Source organism: Lutra lutra, chromosome 2, assembly GCF_902655055.1.
Source record: "Lutra lutra chromosome 2, mLutLut1.2, whole genome shotgun sequence".
Taxonomy (NCBI): domain Eukaryota; kingdom Metazoa; phylum Chordata; class Mammalia; order Carnivora; family Mustelidae; genus Lutra; species Lutra lutra.
The window spans coordinates 130957787-130976309 of NC_062279.1; positions in this window are offsets into that span (position 1 = coordinate 130957787).

Genomic DNA, 18523 nt, shown 5'->3' on the forward strand with positions numbered 1-18523 from the left:
GTCTTAACATTCTCTTTATTGATAAAGTCCAATATATTTTATTCAACAGACCCAAAGAAAACTCCACAGATGAATGTAAAATATCACATGAAATTATGGTTGCACATCAAAATGTAAAACAAGGTTCTCTTCTATTTATTTGAATCCTAATTCTACATAAACATCATCATCATCATCACCATCATCTTCCTCTTCATCACCAACATGATCAGTATAAGGAGGCCTCCTCAGTCTTACAAGAACTATTAAAAATAGGTAATGTGTTATCACTTTTCATTTGAAGCCAGTCTCCTTTGTATTACCAATGTGCACAAGTTTTTCACACTTTCCCAAAGTCCTCTCCCAGCAAAAAAATCTGAATATTTTATTTCCAAAAAGAAGTAATATGTAATAACCACTATGTGAAAACATGCATCTCTCCAGTGTCTTCATGTTTAGAATATTTTAACCATCTTCTCCTTTAGTAGACTGGATTATTGCTCTCAATTCATCACTTTCTATGTGTATTCAGACCTTTTATTTATTTTTTTTTCTTTTTTTCTTTGCTAAGTGATTTTGTTGTACCTCCCTTTAGAGTGAGTGAGAATATCCCTGACACCATTAATGTTGGGTGTGGCCAAATGACTTGCTTTGGTTGATGGAGTATCAGTGAATGTGCCATGAACAAGGTGTTTGCATGTATATGTAAACTCTGACTTTTTACTTGCTCTGACTTGCCTTTTGTGTTTCTATAGGCACCATGAGAGGAGCATGCCCTCCTATAGCTAGTGTTCCTTTAGTCTGAACCTCAGAATGGACCAGTAGTAGACCAGAGCCTGACCTGAAGCTTGAAGCCAATCCAATTGATTCACAGCACACCCTGAGATAGAGCTGCTCCTGATGCTTCACAGAACAGAGTAAGAAAATACATGTGTGTTGCTTTGACCTCCAAGTTACGAAGCATTATTGTAGTAATAGACAAATATGTGGACGAGAAGGTCTTAATAAACAACATTTACCCTTCTTTTATGAAGAAGTACCACTCCTTTTTTTATGAAAGAGTATCATTCTTAGAAATGGAAAAATAACATCTTCATTTCAAGGAAGAAATTAAGATGCCAAAAGGAATTCCATAGATAAATTTTCAAGGTTTTTTTTTTTTTTTTTGAAAGAAAATCGGGAAACAAATAGTTTAAAGTAATAAGGATAATGATATCAACTAGCTGGCATTTCTTGAACTTTACATTGTTGGCACTTGATGATAAATGTCATATAGATAATAAATCTTTCAAGGTTCATTAAGAATCCTTTGAAAAACAATTAACAACATTATATAAGGCAGTGTTTCTCAAAGCATGGTTCCCCACACCAACAAGATGAACTTTATTTGGAAGCATGTTAGAAACACAAACTACTGGGACCCTCCTGGAATTAAACCACAAATTCTGAAACTGAGGCACAGGAATCTGTATATCAATGACCTTCCAGGATACCTAATGTATACTCAAGTTGGAGAACCACTAAAGACAGTGGAAGGTAGTAGGAGATACAGAAGTTAATTTATACAAAACAGATACTTAATGTTTGTTTAGGATTTAAACCAGATATCCCCACTCTAAGAGCTTTAGTTATTTGCTGGGTGCTGTGTACACATAATCTCACTTAAAATTTAGCAAAATACAAATTAGATATTGTCATTCTAATTTTTGCAGATGAGGAAACTGAGCTCCTGAGTTAATAAAGTTGTGAACTGGTATCTATAACTAGATCTGTCCAACTCCAAAAGCAATTATTTTACTCCTTTACAAAAACTCCTTCATAACAGATTTAAAATAAACAGGGATCAGAAACAGAAAATATAAGACTAACTATCCTGTCACAGTGTTAATGAGCTGGGTCCTATACAGATATATAAAGAATCAGAAAGCCTTCAATTTATGAAACACTTCTACAGATGCTATTCTGAAGACAGTTTTGTTGAAAGTTACTTTAACATAAATTTTATTAATGAAAAAGCACAAATAGCTAATGTTACTTACATGTTAATTTGATCTTCAACATAAGTGCTCAAAGTGCTCAAAGAACTAGATGAGTTTTCCAAAGGGGTGAGTATACACTTTTTTTTTTGAAAGTTTATAAAACGCTGGTCAAGGACCATTTTTTAGCAAGTAGAAAGTTTTGTTTAGCTCACAAAAAGTGGGTTTTTGCGTCTGGTTGTTTTATTTAGTTAGTTATTTATTTTATTTTATTTTTGTGTGTGTGTGTGTTTGTTTTTGAAGGAGTTTAAGTCTAAACTTAAAAAGTAAGAGACGTTATACAGAAGAATCCATATATCCAGCTTCTTCTAACACATCAGTTCTGGCAACATTAGAACAAAATTATAGCTGATATAACAGGTAGAGCTACCCCATAGTAAGATTTCTCTCTCCTGTTAGCCATTTCCTTTTTTTTTTTTTTTAAGATTTTTTTTTTTTTTTTTTCATTAGACAGAGAGCACACAAGCAGGGGGCGGAGGGAGGCAGATTAAGCTGAGCTGGGGGTCTGATATGGGGTGGGATCCCAGGACCTGGAGATCATGTCCTGAGCCTAAGGCAGAAGCTTAACCATCTGAGCCACCCAGGAGCCCCTCCTGTTAGCCATTTCCTATTAACAAATATTATTTGAGTACCTGTTGAGTGTATATGCCGGAGTCAACCATCCTTGGCTTCAATCCTTGCTTTACTATGTACTAGCTGTGTGAGCTAGGGCAAGTCCCCCAGATTCCTCATGTATAAAATAGAAGTAACAATAATAGAACCTGCATTCATATGTGAAAAATTAATGACTTAGTGCATGAAAAGTGTTCAGATTATTTCCTAGCATCTAGTAAGTGCTCAATAAAGGTTAGCTATCATTTATCTTTTTTTTTTTCCTTCAATAGGAAAAAAACTTTTCGCTACATTCATGTTTTTCTCAGAGACGTGTAGGCCTGTCAGTCAATGGATTGGATGTTCCCAATTTAAAAAAAATGATAGTATGTTCAGATAAGGTAATTATAGGAAAATTTAATAAGACTTTTAATAAATGAGCAGGCTACAGGGAGTTTCCAAGGAATAGTGAATGGTGTCACCCCTCCTAGGACTAAAAAGAAAGATGAGGTACTGCCTACCAGCCTTCTGGAGGAAGGAGGAGTTTGCATGGAGAGGGATGACTTCAAAAGAACTGTGGTTTTTGGCTGAGGGAAGTAGGCAGCTTGAGAGGATCCTGTTGGGGTGACCAAGCAGAATAAATCCTGAGATCTCCCTTCCATTTTCTGTTCTTATGACTGAACTCAACAAAAAGCCAGAGGAGTAAGGAGCTCACTAATAATAGTCTCTACAGTCAGTCACCGGATAGAGACACAGCTTGGTGAGGATTAATTGAAAAAATTCAGGTATATAAGTTAGAAGATTGCCCAGCATATAAAAACCATGATGTAATACTAAATGATTATTAGTGCCAAATTTTCTAGAGCTTCAGGGCTTCTATAAAAACATTATATATTTTTGGTTTTTACCCTTTACTATTTGGTTCTTCTTAACTTGTCTTACCTTCAAATTCCTCAGAAAGTTAATCTGGGTAGTTAAGTTAATTTTTATCCAGATAATGTGGATTTCAATTTCTGATATCTTAAAAATAATAGAAAGCCACATTACAGCCGATTAACTTTGAAAGTTCCAATAAGCTTAGTATTGGTAACTGGGATCACATGATATAAACAGGAGGCTCTCACTCCAAAAACACCTCAGCATGGCTTTTTGGATAAGACTCCAGAAGGCAGGGCACCTGGGTGGCTCAGTGGTTTGAGCCTCTGCCTTCAGCTCAAGTCATGATCCAGGGTCCTAGGATTGAGTCCCACATCTGGCTCTCTGCTCAGCAGGGAGCCTGCTTCCCCCCCTCTCTCTGCCTGCCTCTTTGCCTACTTGTGATCTCTCTCTCTGTCAAATAAATAAATAAATAAAATCTTAAAAAAACAAAAACAAACAAAACAAAACAAAAAACTCCAGAAGACACTGTGCTGACAGAACTACCATCTCTTTACATGTTGTGGTGTAAACTGATGTATTCCTTTTTTTACAGGAGTGTCTTTAAAAGACACAAGCAGAAGAGAAAAGGCCTCCATATGCCAACATAGGGCTCCCTGCCTCTAATCAGGTGCACACCTTCCTGTTGAGTGCTCAGCAAACTAAGCCAACACACAGCAGTTTCAATTAGCAATTCAATTTCTCCCACTTAAATATCGATAAGCATAAAAGATTGTCAGACATCTGGAAAAAATCTAACATGAAGGGCAAACCAAAAATAAAAAGAAAAATAATGGATTTTGAATAAAACAAGCAAAAATTATAGCAGAAAAAAAGATAAAACTAATTTAAAAAACAATATCATCAGAGAAATAAGAGGAAATCTCTGATCATGAAACAGAATAGTCCAGACAAGTTAAAATAGAGAATTTTGTTTTGAGAAATTCCAGTTGCAACTGAGAACAAGGACAAATCTTGCTAGTGAAAAAGAAGAAAGAAGAAAGGAAGAAGGAAGAGAGAAGAGAAAGAAGGAGAGGGAGAAGAAGAAAAAGACTATTTGATAAGTTAAGTCTCTGAAAACCCTTCCTGTGAACATGTCCTTGAATTCTAGATACTAGGCTTATCCTTCAGAGCACTGTAGAAAACAAGGATGATGTGTTGGGTTTTTTTATTATTAAGTTGGTAATTTCAAGAAAAAAGAAAAGAAATGGAAAAATAAAGGTCAAGATTTCATTTATTTTGAAAACTACAGGTGAACCAATTGTACAGGTTGTCGAGGCTTTTTTTAAGGATGCAATGTGGTTATTTGGCATTTGTGTTGGCCAATCTCTCTGAATATTTTCCCCCATCTTTGAGGTAAAATAAATATCTAACCATAATGATGCCAGAGCAAAGTATAATCTTTGTTTTCATACTTCAAATATATCAACATTTTCTTCCAAGCACAGATAAACCATTTTTGTAATTACAAACAATTGATTCTATGGAAAAATGGAGTTTGAAGTATCTTGAATAGCCAATAAATTGAATAAAGTCACTGGGCACATGTGTCGATATTTAAAAGAAGAAAGTTTAAGGTTGAGCATATAGAAGAAAGGTCTTTGGGAAATTTCTGAGCAAAGCTTATATTTCACTGTTAAGTCTCAGTCTTTACTAGGTAAAAAGTATAAAGTCATTTTGATTATTATAGTCCATAACCAGAAAACATAGTTTCATAGCGTTTGAGAGCTAAATATGAACTTAGAAGGCACTGTGTCCTACTCTCAGAAAACTAAATTCCATGTAAGGTAAATTACTTCCTAGATCCCATATCTTCTAATGACCGAGCCAAACAGAGCCAAATTCTTATGTAGTCCTAATGGTGTAATTGTTAATTGTCAGGACATTTAAATAACACCTATTTGAAAAACAGAAATGAAACTATTTCATCAGCAGACTTGCATTCAAATTTCCTTTCCCATACTCATGATGTGACCCTGGGGAGATAACATTTTAGTTTTTACATATAAAATTGGAATCTTAAGGTGCCTGGGTCATTCAGTCGGTTAATCTTTGAGCCTTTGGTTCAAGTTATGATCCAAGAGTCCTGAGATGAAGCCCTGCATTGGGCTGTCTACTCAGAAGGTAGCTTGCTTCTCCCTCTCCTGCTCCCCCTGTTTGTGCTGGCTGAATCTCTCTCTGTGTGTCAAATAAATAAATAAAATCCTTAAAAAGAAAAGAAAGAAAAATAGAATCTTGGGACACCTGGGTGGCTCAGTCAGTTAAGTGTCCAACTCCTGATTTCAGGTCAGGTCATGATTTCAGAGTCCTGGGATTGTGCCCAATGTGGGGGGGGGGGGGGTCTGTGCTCAGCAGGGAGCTTGAGATTCTCTATACCTCTCCCTGCCAGCTCACGTGCACACATGCTCTCTCTGTCCCAAATAAATAAATCTTCATAAAATTAGAATCTTGATTTTACTATATTTTATATTGGACTTGTGTTAAACAGTGTGAAGAAAGAACTAAATTACCCAGTGAACTTTCAATCTATTAGGGGATAAACTAAACATAAACACTAAATGCAATACTAAATTCTGAGCCATTACAGAAGTAGACAAATGTTTTAGTTGTACAAAAAAGGAGGAGTGATGAATTATATCTTTGGGAACCATGAAAAACTTCACAGAGAAGGTTATATGAACTAACTCCTAAAAGAACAATAGGTTTTATCTGTAGAGATAAGGTGGTCTGGAGACTGCTGATGGCAGGAAGAGAGTGGTAGTTGTAGTATGGGGAGCATTTCAGAAACTATTCTTAGCAAAAACAAACCCCAAGAACTGCAAGAATTCCAATACTTAGTGGTGATAGCTGAGGAGAACTTCAGTAAGTGTTGATGTTGAAAAGCCAGTAGAAGCAGAATTTGATGTCTCCTTAGATAATATTGAGGTGACTGGATATTTTGTTTTCCTTTTATGGGCAAAAGCAGGTAACTAAAACAGACAGTGTAGTATTTATGTTTTATAAATTTATAAAAACTGTGAAAAATGGATTGGATGGAATACACACTCAATTCTAGGAGAAGCGTTAGGCAATTACTTTAACAGTCCTATCTCTAAAGTTAGTGCAGTCACTTACCGGAATGTAACTGACTGACTAGGATCACAGGCTTTAGCAGAGGTAGATTAGAAAGTGATTGTGACACACAGAATTTGAGAAAGAGAATTACGATCTATATTCAGGTGACTGACTTTCATGACCATCCAAATTGTGATACGATTCCTTGAGACTGGAATACTGGGAAATGGAGTATTTGGCAGGGAGAAAGTAGGGAAAAATGGAAATGTTAATTAGTTGCATATGTAGATGATATTCAGGAAAAGGAAAAAAAAAATGTTTGGGACAGAGAAATCACCCAGGTTTAACATGTATAATGAGAAGAAAAGAGTGACAATAATAAGATTCCTCTGGACTTTAAAAAATATTGATAAATAATAGAACATTTTGTTAACGCTAAATTTACATATCACAGATGAAGTCTAAATTTCACTTGAGCTCTGCAAATGTACCATAAAAAGGAGTGCACTTCCAATTTAAGTTTGCTGAATCTATAAGTAGCTGTGATATTTTTCTCCACTTTATTTTTACAAGAAAGGGCTTTATCAGAGCAACAAACTCCAAAAGTATATATTTAAAGCAGAAAATGTTAGATTTTTTTACTTGCTATACACATTCAGAATCAGTTTTCTTCTGTACATGAAAATGTTTCTGGGAGTCCCTGAAATAGTCTCAATAATCATAACATATTCACTTAAAACTAAAAAATTCTTAGCCATGAAAATCGCTAATTATTTAACCCAATTCTTCCAAAAAACCCATAAACTTTGACCCATTTGTATTTTATTCTAATCGATTGCATTATTCATATGATTGAATGAGTGAATAGGCAATGAAACAGCATATGATACAGGATTTCTCCAGATTTATGGTTAGTCATTACTCAGATAGTTGATTGTTTCTCTGAGTAAGAGTCAAATAGCTGTCTCCAAATGTAACTCTTTTCCCCAGTGGAATAAGTCATGTCTATGTACCTTATATTTGTTGCTCTACATCATTTCTGTAGAACCTTTAAAACTATACAACCCAGAATGAATTTTAGTATACCACAATAAGGACGGTAATGCCAAATACCTACATCTACTTCCATGATCAAACTATGTGTTTGAGTGGCGTTTCAAGGAATTTAAGTCACAATAATCACAATACAAGCCATATATCTATTTAAATAAGCTGTTTAAACAAGATTTTTATAAGTTTTTAAACACAATATCCTTTGTGGACAGTTAAGTCTCATAGTAAAGAAAAATACTATAGCATACTTAAACTGGCATCCAATTGGGGAGCCTGGGTGGCTCAGTGGGTTGAGCCTCTGCCTTCGGCTGGGGTCGTAATCTCGGGGTCCTGGGGTCGAGCCCGACATCGGGCTCTGTGCTCGGTGGGGAGCCTGCTTCCCCCTCTCTGCCTGCCTTTCTGCCTACTTGTGATCCCTCTATCTCTGTCAAATAAATAAAATCCTAAAAAAAATGGCATCCAATTAAGCAATATTCATGAGTAGTATATATCCTTTAGTAATATCAAGAAAAACATACAAGATATTTTAATGTTGTATTTCCTAAATGTCACAACAGAATTAATAATTTTGTGATGTTAAAGTAAATTTCACATTCAGGAATAATTTTTAAATTATTTCACTAAAATTCTACATAGAACTTTTGTGTTTCAGATGTCTGGGAATTTATAAATATCACCTATGAGCTCAATTGTGATTATGATTATTCAATTTCATATAGCCAATTTTTATCAGTTTTGCATATTAAAAGAATAATTTTGACTATTCTAAATACGAAATCTTTGATTTGATATCAACCTAACAAATATACCTGATTGTACATGATGTGTTTAATTAGTATGATGAATATTTATGGTTGGTTTATGTTTGCTTATTGGGTATTTAGGAGGTAAAACTTTTTTTTTTTAATCTACTGTCTTAAAATGTACCTTAGTCTATGCCAATATAAAATTAGATGTTCAACTACCCCTGTAATGCTAGACTAAAAAGATTTTTACCTTAAGTGTGAAATTCAAAATAGCATATCCTGAAAATGTACCAAAATATTTCACTTCACTTTACATTTGTAAACCCAAGGTAAGACAGATCAAAGATATGCATCTTTCCATTAGGAAAATGTTCTTCTCAGGCAAATACGTCATGATGATAAACCAGATATTAATCAATAAATTATATTCTATGCTCTATTGGTCATTATGTAGGTGATGTGTACATATAAAATGTGGTTATGAAAGGGAAAATGGGTTGGCAAGAAATACAGTGCTGCTTATTTCCTTAAGTTCTATTACTGATGATCTAAACTCTGAGAGAGAAAAAAGGCACTCATCCTATGTCGCTATTCCTCTATAGTTTCCTATAAAATACTATGAATATCTCTATTAAGAAACAGTGGGTACAATCTACTTTTTAACTTAAATATTATAACAGATTGGAATAGTGTTTGCTACAGACTAGAGGAGTGTTTTACATCCACTTTTAGTCAAAGTCTACAAATCTAAATAAGTAAATTAATCGATATATAATATGATAAGCATTATTGATATATAATTAATGATAAGCATTATTCATGACTCAGACACCTTGGAATAAAAAATAGACCAGTAAAAGCCAGTCCTAGTTATAATGGACAAGAGCCAGGGTGGCAAAGGGCCACTGGGGAAGAGGGATGACAGCAGTTCTATTCTGATAAATAACTGTCCAGATTAAAAAAAAAAAAAATCTATATTTGTAGTCCACTACCACCACTCCTGCCCTGAATGTGTGGGCACATTGGCTCAGAGTAATTTTATCTGGGCCATGAAGAAGGGTATATACCATCCCAAGGATAGTTAGTGAAAATCACCCTGCTAAAAAACACATGGCCAGTACTATTCTACTTTGATTTAGTAGAGTAGCAATCTCCATTTAGGTAGAAATTTGGCATAAGCATGGAATGTTTTTTCTGCCCAGTTTGGCTGTAAGAGATACGTACAATATTAGTTTTTTAACCAAAATAGAAGTTTATTGCTTTCTGACATAAATATTTTAAGGAAGAAAATGGAAGATTTGTCCAGTGAAATCCTCAGGAAGTAAGACTACTTCTACTATGTTACTTGGTCCTATGTTAAACCCATTCTTAGGGTCATCTCATAATTCCAAATGGCTGTTCTAGCTCAAGACAGATTTCCTGCATTCCAGAGAGCAGGATGTTAGAAAATAGAAATAAGAACAGACAGGAGTCTTTCACTTTTAAAGATTTATAGAAGCAACTACAGGACATTTTATTATTACAACCCATTGGCCACACCAAAGTATCAAAGAGGATAAGAAGTAAAAACTATTTCAGGGTAGCCAGTCCTTCATAGTAAAAATACTTACAATATAAACCCATCCTAAAAATACCTATAATATAACACAAATGTTAAGCATTTGATTAAGTATATTTAAGAGAAAGTAATATTAAGAAGCAACGCCAGGGGTGCCTGGGTGGCTCTGTTGGTTGAGGGCCCAACACTTGATTTTAGCTCAGGTCATGATCTCAAAGCCATGGGATCTAGGCTCGTGTCATGCTCAGCAGGAGTCTGCTTGAGATTCTCTCTCTCCCTCTGCCTCTGGCGCTCCCCACTTCTAAAAATAACTGAATAAATCTTTAAAAAAATAAGAAGCAATGCCATACATTATGAAAAGTAAAAAGATTAAAGAACTCCAAACAAATATAGTTCTACACAATGATCATTGCTATAATTCCTCATCACTTATGCAGTTTATATTTCTCTACATTGACAGAAAAAGAGATATAACAATAACCCATTGAGCTATCTGAACTTCATCACAATCATTTAATGTTTAAATAAACTAAAATAATGTCAATTTTGTCTCTGTTCAAAATTATAATTTCATGTAAAGAATTTCCTCTCCCTCCCCATTTGTATAACTCAGAGTAAAATTATGCTTTTAAAATCAAGATCTGACATAAACCATTTTAACTGGCAAAATAGAGGATTTAAAATTAACTGTATAGAACTGGAAATAGAAATAGAGGGTTTGCAACTGACTGTAGGGATGTAAATGAAGAATAAATCAGGCCAAAGAAACATCAGCTCCCATCAATGATCAGAGAAATTCAACCTAAAGCAATTTTTTGTCCTGAACTATTCAGAGAACTGCAGCTCTCTAAAGCTGTTACAGATATGCTTGCAAAATAATTCTTTCAGACTGCAGTAATTTGAAACTACCCCACAAAATACACACATCTGCAACTGTCTACTGAATTCAGACTATGAAGTCGACCAATTTAAATCATAGCTCCTTTTTCTTTTTTTTTTTTTGCTGAGTAGATATTTCCTTCTTGTCTCCTAAATGAGCAAAACTCTATAATTCATAAGTTTTTAAACTGTTTAATAAAGGCTTTGAACAAGGAAGTTGCCTCAAACTGGTAGGCCACAGATTTTGAAGAGCTGACAGGTAGGTTGAGACTGTGTTCTCAGTTACTTGCCAGTACTATATTTTGAGCAAATAATTGGATAACACTTTTCTCTTCTCCAAAAAGTCTCAGGATTTTACAGTGACATTCCCAGCGTCAGTGGTGGCTTCATCAACAGTTATGTAAAATGTGAAGACACCACCGGGAAGTCCTGTTTCACACTTCAGAAAACTAATGTTAGTAGATGTGTGGGTGTGGGAAAATAAGCTGTGTGTTGTAGCAAGGTTTGTAATGGAATATTTGGGGGGAAAAAAAAAGAAAGAAAAAGTTTCCAGAATATCATTGTCTAGGCAGTGGACAACCTCATGATTCTCTGAAAAATGAAAACTTTTGAGGAAGAAGGTTTTTTTTTTTCAGCCACAAATTTCTTCTATTCCTTGTGTGAACTATATGCAATAGAGATTAAAAATCATTTATAAGAGGTAGATAATTTATTGTCAATTCCAGTCTTCCTAATCCTCATAGGCAGAGCTTTTAGAAAGCTAAAAGTACCATCAATAAATAGAACACTACATCAGGATTCTTTAAATATTACATTTAAATACATTTAAATTGTAATATTAAATATTACAATTACAATGTGGCTTCGATGGATTGTTAGATGCTAAATATGGGCTTAAGTGAAAGTGGGAAACTTCTTGAGGCTGCAGTCTTTAGGTGATTCCATAGTTTCATGGGATTTATGTTCAAGAACCCCATTGGTTTTCCTGGTGAAGATGTAAGAAAGATGGCTCTAGAAGAGGGAGAAGAGTAATTCTTGTTAATTATACCACTACACCACAAGCATTCTCCCTAACAAAGGTCTACTATTCTGGGGACAACTTTATCAGAATCTCATTCCAGAGCCTTGATGAATGATCATTACTCCCATGTAGCCCTCTTCAGACTTTCCATCTTACATAGGAGGGGAAACATCTATAAGAGATATCATGAAGGTCAGAGGCCAGAGACACAGGCCCACTAAAGGACTGAGATAAATTGAAAGTTTATAGTAAATTCCTCCTCAATATATTAATACCACATCAACAGGATCCAAATATAATAACTGTGGATTACAGCTGAAAAAAACTAAACGACACAGACTCTCTCCAAGGAAGACTACTAAGGAAGCTCAAAGTCAAGAAGAGTGTCAAAAATAAGAACCATCAAGAAACTTAAAGCTTCTGGCATTTAAACTGCAACAAACAGAAAACAAAGCCCAATTCCTTCTCTAAAGAACAGAAACTGTCACCCTAGAGAACTATTTTACTTCCGTCCTATTATTGGAAGCAACATGTTTGGTTCCTAACAAAAATCACAGGGCATGCCAAAGGCTAGGGGAAAAATAATAGTTTGAAGAAGAAAAGCAAGCATGAGGACCAGACTATGATATAACACAAATGCTGGAATTACCAGACAGACAATAAAAGTCAATATGATTAAGAAGCTAATGGCTTTAATGGATAAACCAGATAATTTTAAAAAATGGATAATGTAAGTTGAGAGGAGAAGTTTTAAGAAAGAATTAAAGGAAAATGTTAAACTAAAAATATTCTAATAAAAATGAATAATATCTTGATGATCTTAATAGTATATTGGACTTGGGAAAGAATCAGTGAGCTTAAAAGATATATCTACAAAAACTTTCCAGATTTAAACAAAAAATAGAAGAGAACATCTAAGAATTAAGAGAGAATTTAAAAAGCTATACCATACACATAATTGAAAGAAAAAGAAAGAATGAAGTATGAGAAATATTTGAAGCAATATGGCTGTGAAATTTCCAATATGAAGGAAAGTATTAAAGCTCCAGAAAGCTCAAAGAATCCCAAGCAGTATAAATAACAACAACCACTCCCAACCACAAAAATATCCTTATACTTAGGCATATCATAATCAGACTATAAAAAATCAAAGGTATATTGTATTCAAACTCCAAAAAAACAAAGAAAAGGAAGACAAAATTTTTTCTAAAAGCCAAAGACATGTAAACCAAAAAAATCAGCACAAATATTTCCTAAAAAACAAGGCAAGCAAGAAGACAATTGTGTGAAATATTTAAAGCATTGAAAGAAAAGGAAAGGAAAAACCTAAAATTCTATGCCAATGAAATTATGCTTCAAAAGTTAAGAGTAAAAAAAAAAAGATTTTTACACTGAATACAAAACAAAACAAAATCTAAGGAAATTTATCAACAGCAGACAAGAGCTATAAGAAATATTCAAAGATTTTATTTTAGGCAGAAGAAAAAGGATATAGGCTGTAAGTGTGGATCTTCATGAAGGAAAGAAAACCAATGAAGAAAGAATTAGATGAAAGTTAATTATTTCGCTTTCCTATCTTTGACTTAGGAGATAATTGAAAGTAAGAATTATAACAGTGTATTACATGATCGTAACATATAGTTAAGTAAAAAGAATTAAAGTATTCATCATAAAGGAAAAGAGGAAGGGATTTGGACTACTCTACTACTAGGTACCTATTACATGTGAAGTTGAGTAGTGTCATTTTAAAGGAGATACAGGCTATTTAAAAACCTTCAGGAAAATTGCAATAAAAAAAAAAGATACCCTGGCGAATAAAATGAAATGGAATCACATAAAATGCACACTTTAAAAACAGAACACAGAAAAAGGGCCTCTGTCAATGAACAGAATATAAATATAAACCTGGTTATTGATCCTGGTTGTTACTGTATATCAGTAACCATTTCAAATGTGATTAGTTTAAATATATCAATAATCATTTTAAATATACCTATTTAAACATACCTATTAAAAGACAGCAATTGTCAGAATGAATAAGGAGAAAAAAAGAGATAGAGAAATACATAATAATCAAAAGAAACTTAGGGTAGCTATTCAGACAAATCTGACTCCAAATCAAAGAAAATTCTCAGGAATAAAGATATACGTTACATAATGATAAGGAAGTCAACCCTTCAAAAAGACATAATAATCCTGAATATGTATGCACTTAACAATACAGCATCAAAATGCATCAGGAAAAACTTAAAGGACTGAAAGAACAAGGCACCTGGATGTCTCAGTTGGTTAAGTAACTGCCTTCGGCTCAGCTCATGATCCCAGGGTCCTGGGATGGAGTCCTGCATTGGGCTCTCCCTACTCTGAGGGGAGCCACTTCTCCCTCTCCCTCTACCTGCCACTCCCTGTGCTTGTGCTCTCTCTGTCAAATAAATAAGTAAATAAATATTAAAAAAGAAAAGAAAGAAAAAGAAAGGACAACAGATGTATCTATTTTAAAGTTGGAGAGTTTAATATTTCTCATCAATAATGAATAATCTGAGGGGAAAAATCAGTCAGGCTACCTTTGACCTGAACAGCACTATTATCAGATTGATCTAATTGATATTTTATAGACTATTCCACCCAAAGACAACACAATACACATTTCTTAGTCTCACATAGAATATTCACTCACATAGAACACTTTGGGTCTGGGCACCTGGGTGGCTCAGTCAGTTGAGGATCTGCTTTCAGATCATATTATGATCTCAGGGTCCTAAAATCGAGGCCCATGTCAGGCTCCCTGCTCAGCAGGGAGTCTTCTTCTCCCTCTCCCTTTGCCCCTTCCCCTGCTCATGCTCTCTGTCTCTCAAATAAATAAAGACAATTGGGTCATAAAACACACTTTAATAAATTTAGAACAGAAAGCATATGAAGTGTATTCTCAACAAAGTGGAATTAAACAAGAAATCAAAACAGAGGGCGCCTGGGTGGCTCAGTGGGTTAAGCCTCTGCCTTCCGCTCAGGTCATGATCTGGGGGTCCTGGGATCGAATCCTGCATCAGGCTCTCTGCTCAGCGGGGAGCTGTCTTCCTCCTCTCTCTCTCTCTGCCTGCCTCTCTGCCTACTTGTGATCTCTTTCTGTCAAATAAATAAATAAAATCTTAAAAAAAAAAAGAAATCAAAACAGAAAGATAGGAGGCAGATCTCAAAAATTAAGGAAATTAAACAATATTTCTAAATAACACAAAATCCAAAAAATATCAGAGAAATTTCAAAGATTTGAACTAAATTATAAAAAAATACAACTTATCAATATTTGCAGATTGCAGTGAATGCTGTGTTTAAAGGGAAATTTGTAGCTGCGAAAACATATTAGAGACAACAAGGATCTAAAATTAAAAATCTAAAGCTTTCATTTTAGGAAACTAAAGAAAGAAGAGAAATGCAAACCTTAAGCAAGAAAGAAAATAAATGACAAAAATTAGTGGAAATTACAGAAATGAAGAACAGTAAACAGAGGGAAACCAGTAAAATCAAAATCTGATCCTTTGACAAGATCAATAAAATTGATAAAACTCTAGCCATAGTAACCAAGGAAAAAAATGAAAACACAAATTACTAGTATCAGAAATTAGATGGAATCATCACTATTATTGAATAGATTATAAAATAATAAAATGTATTATAAAGTCCATTCCCACTAATTTGATAATTTATATAAAATGCACCAATTTCTTGAAAGATGCAAACTCCCAAAATACACAAGGAGAAATAGATAACCTAGTTAACTCTGTATCTGTTAAAGAAATTGGAACAACAATTAATGATCTTCCTAAAGTTAAATCAACAAGTCCAGATGGTTGCACCAGTGAATTCTACTGAACATTCAGGAAAGCAATAATACCAATTCTCTGTAATATCTTCCAATAACAGAAGTAGGATGAATTCTTCCTAATTAGTTATATAATGCCAGCATTAGCCTAATACCAAAACCAGATAAACAATATCTCTCATAGACTGATGCAAAAATTCTTAACAAATTATTAGCTAATCTAACCCAACAATGAATAAAATAAACATCATATCTAGCAGGATTTAATAAATAAATGGGGGTAAAGACACAAATGCCCTATGCAAAAGAGTTCCAAATAATGTATGTAAATACTCTGCCCTCAAGAAAATGGATTAACGTCACTAACCACCAGGAAAATGCAAATCAAAACCACAATGAAGATGTTACCTCATACCTGTCACAATGCCTATTATCAAAAAGACATAACAAATATTGGTAAAGATGTAGAGTAAAGGGAGCCCTTGTTCACTGTTAGTAGGAATGTAGGTACAACTACTATGGAAAACACTATGACTCTTCCTCCAAATAAATAAATACAATCCAGCAAGTCAACTTCTAGATATACATCCAAATTAAATAAAAACACTAATCCAAAGAGAAAATGCACCCATATATATATATTGTATCATTGTATACAATAGCCAAACTATGGAAACACTAAGTAGGCATCAATGAATGACTAAAGAAGATATGATATGTCTCTATGTGTATATATGTATGTAAATATATTTATATATAAACATAAACACAATTGGATACACATATATAGAATATGTATACACACAATTGAGTATTTATATACACATACACAGTTGTGTATATACATATATACACAATGTGTATATGCACAATACACATATATATGTATATACTCATAGACACAAATGGAATATTATGCAGCCATTAAAAAGAATGAAATCTTGACATTTGCAACAATGTCAGTGAGCTGCAGAAAGATGGATGAAATAGGTGAAGGGCATTAAGAGGTATAATCTTCCAGTTAGAGGATAAATAAGACATGAGATGTAACCTACAGCATAGGAATATAGTCAAATAATGTATTAACTTTTATGTTGTCAGATGGTAACTAGACTTACTGTGGTGGCCATTTTGTAATGTGTATAAATATTTAACCACCCTGCTATATCCCTGAAACTAATATAATATTGTATGTCCATTAATTTTTAATAAAAAAGTTAAGTAAAAAAGCTTCCAGAACTTGTTCATAACCATTAGGAAAGATGGGACAGACCATTCAATGTAAAAAGAATTTGAAACAAAAATTCAGTTCATTGTAGAAAAATAAAGGTATATTTGTTGCAAAAAAAAAAAAGAGAGAGAGAGAGAGAGAAGAAAGTGGATTATAATTTCCTCCTACAGTGTGGACTATTCATAGTGACTTTCATTCAAAGAGTACAGTGTGCAAAGGGGTAAGTTTACTTTACAGTGTAGAGAACTGACAAACACCATCTCAATCCAGGTGATCAAGTAGGTAACAGTGATAAGTCATATTGATAGTTTGGACACTTAATGTGATGTGATGAGAAATGCAATGTAACTGTGTGGTACCACAAGTGGATTAGTCTAGTTTAATAATGAGAAAAACACGAGGGAAATCCTGAGATACATTCTAGAAAATACCTAATTACACTCAGAACCATCAAGGTCATCCCAAACAAATTCCTAGAGAATGCCCCAACAAACAAGAGCCTAAGAAGAAGATCAATACCAAATGTAATGTATTATGGTACATTTGATCTAAGAAAAGAAAAATAACATTAGGGAAAAATGAGAAAATCTTAATTGTTAACTTTTGTTAATAATAGTATATTAAGGGGTGTATATTATATTATATATATATTATATTATATATATATAGTATATATTATATATATATATATATATATATAGTATATATATATTATATATAATAGTATATTAAGGCACCTGGGTGGCTCTGTCAGTTAAGTGTCTGGCTTCAGCTCAGGTTATGATCTCAGGGTCCTGGAATCGAGACCTGTATCAGGATCTCTGTTTAGCTGGGAACCTGCTGCTCTCCCACTTGTACTCTTTCTCTCTCTCTGTCAAATAAATAAATAAATAACATTAAAAATAATAGTTATTATTTTTAATATTAATTATTTTTAATATTTAAATATTAAATTTAATATTTTAATATTAATTTAAAATAGTTACATTTAATTAAAATTAGTTATTATTTTTAATATTAATTAATGAACCAATGTTGGTTCATTAATTATAACAAAGGTACCATACCAATGTAAGATGTTATTAGCAGGGGAATACGGATGTGGAGTATATGGAAGTTCTCTGTACTAGATTGAATATTAATTCTGTAAAGCAAAACTGTTCTGAAATATTTTAAAGTTTTTTTTTTAAATGGAAGATTCTGGAACAAAATTATAATTAAGTCCAATGTAATGTAGCTTATTTCCTCATTCATCCCAGAGACTTTTGCAGAATTCCTTTGGGATAAAATATTGCGACAGATTAAATAGGATTCTAATAGAATTATAGTCTTTAGGGGAAAAAATGATATACTTTTTCTCCCAACTACTGATTCAGCCAGATGCAGAACAGAAAAGCAGTTATTACAAAATCAACAGCAGGAGTACAGGACATATCAGTAAATGACCAAAGATGTTTAATGAGGTCACCTCCAATCAAAGATGAAATGATGGATATTAACATGTTGAGAAAGACTATGGTTCCTTACAAACTGAAGCATGCATTAGAAATCCAATATGCAATGTTTGAGAGTCAATTTAGATTTACTCTGTTGTTACTGTTATTATGATGCTATTATACCACTGGCTGATAGGACCTGAAGAA